Consider the following 7237-nt stretch of genomic DNA (forward strand, 5'->3'; position numbering starts at 1 on the left):
ATTTCAAGATACCCCATTTTCGCATTCTTTTCTCATACTCCCCTTAATGCCCCACTCCTATTCTTGGAAGAGACCTTCTCACAAAATTCAAAACTTCTATTACCATCCCAACCCACCTTCCAATCTAGCCTGGTTACTGCTCCTTAACACCCACCACCTCCGCAACAACAGGCTCCTTTCTGTTTTCCTAGACAAAACTCTGTAAACAACTGTCACCGTCAACTAGGAACCATAGCACCGCACCCCTGTAATAACACTTCCCGTCTCTCCTTCCCTTCAGGCCGATCGGTCTACCACGACTCGGGAACTGCAGGACATTCTTTTGCTTTCTCAGAGAGACTTCCTTCTATGCCTCTTGTAGGGGCTACGCTGGCAAGTTCACTGTCAGTTTCAGAGACTACTAGCAAGTTCCCAGAAAGACTCCTATTTGCTATCGATTTCAGCTGTTGTCTTCTTACTGCTGGAATGTTTTTCTTATGTGGAGCCACCGCCTATTTACGTCTTCCCACTAACTGAACAGGAACATACACCCTGGTATATCTGACCCCAGATACTTCTATTGCTCCTAACAATCAGACCCTCCATATCCCGCTAACTCATAACTGACCCCAGACGGGCAATTCAATTCATTTCTCTATTGATCAGTTTAGGAACAGCGGCGGGGATTGGGACAGAGACCACAGGACTCACAACCTCTTTAAATTATTACCAAAGCCTTTCTAAAGACCTCACTGAGAACCTAAAAGAAATAGCTACCAGCCTCATCACTATCCAAAACCAGCTAGATTCTCTGGCAGCTATGGTCCTCCAAAACAGAAGGGGGTTAGACCTTCTAACATCAGAAAAAGGGGGCCTGTGTCTGTTTTTGGAGGAAACCAACAAATCAGGTGTTGTAAAGGAAGTAGCAAGAAATCTGACAAACAGGCCTCAAGACTACATCACCACCTCAGGAATTCATGGGAAAACTGGCTGAACAATTGGAATTGGATGCCCTGGGTCCTACGTTTTCTAGGCCCTCTCCTTCTGCTGCTGCTAAGTCGCTTCAGTCGTGTCCAACTCTGTGCAACCCCATAGATGGCAGTCCACCAGGCTCTCCTGTCCCTGGGAGTCTCCAGGCAAGAACACTGAAGTGGGTTGCCATTTCCTTCTCCAATGCATGAAAGTGAAAAGTGAAAATGAAGTCACTCAGTCATGCCAGACTCTTAGCGACCCCATGGACTGAATCCTTATTCTAACTTTCAGCCCATGTGTAATGGGTCTTCTTTCAAAATTTCTTCAGGATTGCTTACAAGGCTTCACCAACCGAACTATCCATAAGCTACTTCTAACTCACTCAAATTATCAAAATCTTCAACCCCACACAGATCCCCTTGACCCACATTCCAGCCTTTTCTTATCTTACCCCCACGATGTCCCTGTCCCGAAGGAAGCAGTTACAGAAGATTGACCTTCGGCCCTTATCCTAAATCAAAAAGGCTGGAATGATAGGGTCTACATGGGGGCTCATTGTTAAGATGGCTCATTATGTTGACCTCGCAAACAAAGAATAAAATCACAGTGACCCTTGAGACTGACCAAATTACCCAAATGATTTCTGTTTTCTCACTGGTGTCTACCTTCTGAAAGGTACGAGACCATCAGATTCCAGACCTTCGGCTACTTGACCACAGGACTCAGCTACAGGCTAAAAATTAACCATCCCTTCAGAGAATTCTTCATTGCGGGGTGTAAGAAAGACCCCGTCAGAAAGGGAGGACACTGGTTCTTCCCAAGGGCCAGTCACCCTCTCGTTTTCCCTCTAGTAAATTTCCTTCTCTTGCCTGACTGCCCACCTCACTCTCTTTTTCTCTGCTCTTGCCTTACAGCAGGCAGTTCTCGGGGTGCCAGGGGTCTTGTAATCCTGAAGCACCCCTGAAGAGGATCACAGGACAACCTGAAAGACATTCAGGATGGCAGGGGGAAGAGCTATATAGGCTTTAGCATCTTACCGACACTCACAAGCCCTCTTAAGAGGCGCGCCCGACTGCCAAGTGTATACAGACCGAGAGGAAATCCCCCTGCGTCCCTTTGACCACAGGTGGCATCCCTTGGTGCAGTACCCCGTAGCGACACTAGGTGGCGGCCCTGCACCATCAATGCCAGCAGCAAGCGGCGGGAGATCCTGGTTCCCTTCTCCGGAAAACCCCTCAGTTTCACCCACCCAAGTACATTCTTTCCTGACTTTGTCCTGTGGAGCCCGTGGGTGAGGGGAGGTAAACCTGGAGCATAAATGGAAAGGAACTCTAGGGTCTTGTGTTGGCTAAATTCTGAAAAGAGAGGATGACTTTCTCAACAGACCCCACCATTTGGGTCTCCAGGTCCCACCCTCTCCAGTCCCTGGACTCTTAGCAGCCTCCTCACTGGCCTCCCCATCTTCATCCAAACCAGTCTGTTACTGTGTGGTCCATGGAAAGAGCTGGAAAGAGTGTAGGACTTGGGTCCAGCACTCTCTTCTGGGCTCCATCAGCCATGTGGCCTTAGGCACAGCCCTAAACCTCTCTGAACCTCAACAAGAAAGTGGGCATATCCCTTCATTCAATAGAACTTCATTGTGTTCTAAAAAAAAATTAGAGGGAGGGGATATATGTATACATATTGCTGATTCATTTCCGTGTACAGCAATTAACACAGCACTGTAAAGTCATTACGGCTGTCAGTCATTCAGTAGCGTCTGACACTCTTTGAGACCCCACGGTCTCTATCCATGGCTCCTCTGTCTGTGGAATTCTCCAGGCAAGAATACTGGAGTGGGTGGCCATTGCCTTCTCCAGGGGCTCTTCCTGACCCAGGGATTGAACCTGGGTCTCCGGTACTGCAGGCAGATTCTTTGCTGCCTGAGTCACCAGGGAAGTAATTATACTCCAATAAAATAAAAATAAATGAGCCTGTAGGAAGAAAAAGAAATTTAGTTTAAATCCTAGCTATGACTAACAAAGAAACCGCTAATATTTTACTCCCCAGGAAAGGTATGTCATCAGAGCTTTTTTGAGTTTGTGAACTGATGACTTCAAGGTCCTTTGCCCTTTTCTCCCAAGGGTCACGATGTCTCATCTCCTTGAATCTGAATGTCACGAGGGAGACTTGGGATTGCTCAGACGCGAAAGGAAGCCTGTCATTCTGCTGGGTTGGGGAACCGGTCGGTGGTTTCTCCTCTCTGCTGCCTTCCTGCAAAGCTTCTCATTTTAAAGCTGAGTGTGTGGTCTTTACTCACAAAGCCTGTTTCCTCATTGTAAAACTCGCCCTGACCTACCTTGCAGGATCACTGTTGAGACTGAAAAATGTAAACATGTCTGACAAAGCCCCCTTTCACAGAGGGCTATATGAGTATAAAAGAGTAGAATGCAACTTCTCAACTAAAAAAAAAAAAAAAACAACCCTCCACTGGGACTTCCTTGAAAGTCCAGTGGTGAAGACTCCATGCTTCCAGTGCAGGGGGCATGGGTTTGATCCCTGGTGGGGGAACTAAGATCCCACATGCTTCACAGCACAGCCAAAAAATAAAAAATAAACCAACCTCCATTACTTACAAGATAAAATAAAAACACTTTATCCTGATCCATCAGAGTCTCCAGCACATGCCCACCTGCCTGCCCAGTCTTGCTGCTGTCCATCATCCTCCCAGCCCATCCTGGGATGCAGCCCACCCCAGAAACCAGAAGCTTTCCCCCAGAATCACCCCTGTGTCTTCCTGCTTGTTCAGTCCACCTGGAATGCCCTTTCCTCATTCCTCCCTATCAAAATCTTCCCTATATCTTTAGGCCTGTTAAAAGAAAAGCTTAGACTGTGCTTTTCGGTTAGAAAAGTAATGCATGCATATGGTATGAAATGAAAAACAAGTCTCTGTTTTTCTCCTCTTAATTCCCCTCCCTCAAATGCAAGGTCACGCCACAAGCACACTTCCGGGAGTTTATGTGGATCCACCAGCACGTATATGTACATTCTCTTTAAATGTAGGTAAATGGAATTATCGCTTCCCTGGTGGTTCAGTGGTAAAGAATCCACCTGCCAATGCAAGAGATGCAAGAGACTTGAATTTGATTGATCCCTGGTTTGGGAAGATCTCCTGGAGAAGGAAATGGCAACCCACTCTCGTATTCTTGCCTGGGAACCTGCCATGGACAGAGGACCCTGGCGGGCTACAGTCCATGGGATCGCAAAAGAGTTGGACATGACTTGGTGACTGTACAACAACAAATGGAATCATACTTACATATTAAATATGTAAGTATAACTACACTTATATATATACATGGAACTTGGATGTATTCCAAATCAACATAGAGAGAGGTGGGCTCCCTGCTTTTAACAGCTGGGTGAGGGACTTCCCCGGCAGTCCAGTGGTTAAGACACTGCGCTTGCAATGCAGGGGTCACTGGTTCCATCCCTGGTTGGGGACTAACATCCTACATGAGCATTTCTGAGCATTTGCCAGAAGCTACAGTCAGATGGTGACTAGGTTCAAACACCAGTTGCTCCGTCAACATCTCTCCCTGCGTCAGTGTTCTCATCCCTACAAAGGAGACGATAATCGTGGTACCACTTCCGGAGTTGTCTTGAGTATTACCTGCAATAACGTGTTATAGCCCCTGGATCAGGGGAAGGACTCAGGATGGCTGGCTGCCCTCTCCTTCCCCCTCCGACATCCCATCTACCCTATGGAGTGCCAAGCTTTGCACGTGGGCCCTGGTCTAGCCTAGTCTGCACCCCGCAGCTTCCCCGGATGTGGATGTGCATAATAAATAAATGGCCCCTGCAGGGGCCGTGAGGAGCAATCCTCCAGCTTTGGCCTGACCCCCACTCCGCAAGGCCTGGGGGATGGGGAGGAGTAGAGGTGCCTTTCTCTGGATGGTCCACAGCACCCCCGAGTCCCTCCCCCTCTTTCCTTACCATCCACCCCCATCCGGGTCAGTGATAAATAGCAGGAAGGTTGGGGTCAGGAGCTTCATAAAAAGCCAAAGCCCTGGCCCACCCTGGGACCAACATCACTGTCTGATTCTGGTCCCCACAGGGACCAGACACCGTCTGCCTCTCCCACCCCTGACCGGTGTCTCACTTCAAACTTGGCTCCTCTGGGCCAGCCATGTCTCTCCAAGGGGTGGGTTTGGGGGGAATAAGAGCCTGCTCAGGGCTGAGAAAGGGGCATTTGGACACAGAAGCTCACCCCAGATCTCACCACCGCCCCTGCACCCCCCACCAATGATTTTATTTATCTAGTCTACCGTAGGAGGCTAGGCCAGAACATCAGCATCCGGAGGAGGGAGCATGGGCACCTGGGCAGCCAGACCCCAACCAAGGGGTGGGAAGACCAGGACAGAGTGACTGGGCACCAGCAGGGCGTCAGTCGGGGCCACACACACCCCGGGGGACCAGTTAGCTGGGTCCTGAGGAGAGATGCCTCTGGGAAGGGAGGGTGCAGGGGTTTGGGCCCGGCTGCAGGGCACATGCTTGAGACGTCCTGTAGGAATGGGAGGGCAGAGGAGACTCTGCCTGCCCCCACCCCAGTGGAGCTACAGGGCCAGGGGCGAGGCCGCAGCAGAGGAGGGAGGCTAGGAATCAAAGCTGAGATCTCTGGGCTGAGAGCAAGTAGAGAGACTGGCTCAAAGTTGAGGAGACACTGAGGTCCTCCTGTGGTAACAGTAACAGCACTAGCAGCTAACGATAGCAGCTGCTCACAATTATGAGCAGTGCCTCCTGCCCTTCAAGAGGCTTCTTACAAGAGACAGGGCCTATGTTTCAGTTCAGTTCAGTCACTCAGTTGTGTCTGATGCTTTGTGACCCCATGGACTGCAGCACGCCCGGGTTCCCTGTCCATCACCAGCTCCCAGAGCTTGCTCAAATTCATGTCCATTGCATCGGTGATGCCATCCAACCATCTCATCCTATGTCCTCCCTCTGTCCTCCCCTTCTCCTGCCTTCAATCTTTCCCAGCATCAGGGTCTTTTCCAATGAGTCGGTTCTTTGCATCAGGTCCCCAAAGTATTGGTGCTTCAGCTTCAGCATCGGTCCTATTTTTTTATCAGGGCTTATTTTTACCTCCATTTTTATTTGTTTATTTATGCAGGATCTTAGTTCCCCGACCAGGGATCGAACTTAGGCTCCCAGCAGTGGAAGCACGGAGTCCTAACCACTGGACTGCTAGGAAATTTCTTTTACTCCCATTTTTAAAATTTGTTTATTTTTAAAATGAATTATTTATTTAATTCAATTATTTGGTTGCACCAGGTCTTGGCTGTGGCGTGTGGGATCTAGTTCCCTGACCAGGGATTGAACCTGTGCCCCCTGCCTTGAGAACACAGAGTCTTCGCCACTGGACCACCAGGGAAGTCCCTTATCCCCATTTTAAAGAGAAGGAAGCCGCAGGCTCAGGGAGGTTGAAGGAGCTGAGTGAGGTACAGTGGCAAGCCCAGGATCTGAGGCTTCTGTGGCGGTAGAGATGCCACCACCAGTGGTTTCACAGGTAAGAAGGTGGGTCCAGGGTGGCTACTATGTTGAGAACAGGCTCAGACAGGATCCGCGGCCGGGAGGCTGACCCCGCAGTCCAATCTCCAGATCTTGAGTGCTGTCCTCAGACGCAGGCACCCGTGAGAACCAAGGTCCTGCCCCATTAGGAAGGTTCCGTGTCATTGGGCCAGAGGCCACACGGGTATTTTTTTTTTTTAACTGGGTCTCCCCTAAAGGAGATTCCTGGAACTTTACCAGAGACCCCGCCGCCACACAGACACTCAGTGAGGGCTTCTCCCAGGAGCAAACCCTAGGTCCCCATCTGTCCTGGGCGCCAGGCCTGGGCGCAGTGCCGGGGGCGAGTGGGCGGGGGAAGTTGAGTAAGACCGGGTCTCTGCCCGGCCGGGAGCCTTCGCTGCGGCAGGATGCGGGGGAGGGCGCGTTCGCGGTGGAGGAGAGTCTAGAGCAGCGATGGAAATCAGAGGAGGCGTCCCGGAGGCGGCAACCGCAGCAGGACTTGCAGGCGAGACTCTCCAAATGAGTTTGAAGGAATGCCTGAGGGCTAAAAGGCCCGAGGGAACAGGCTCGTTTGATCCAGGGATGAAGGCTCTGGGAGGAGGCTGTTATTGGAGAGGTTTCTCTTGGAAGCTGACGGGATGATGGCACTTCAGACCTAGATTATACGTTTTATTGGGGGATGAGAGGACGGCGCCCGGAAGAGAGTAGCTCCGGCGGAAAACAGGGTTCTGCCCGGGCG

This window comes from Ovis aries, chromosome 11 (genome assembly GCF_016772045.2).
Source record: "Ovis aries strain OAR_USU_Benz2616 breed Rambouillet chromosome 11, ARS-UI_Ramb_v3.0, whole genome shotgun sequence".
NCBI lineage: Eukaryota > Metazoa > Chordata > Mammalia > Artiodactyla > Bovidae > Ovis > Ovis aries.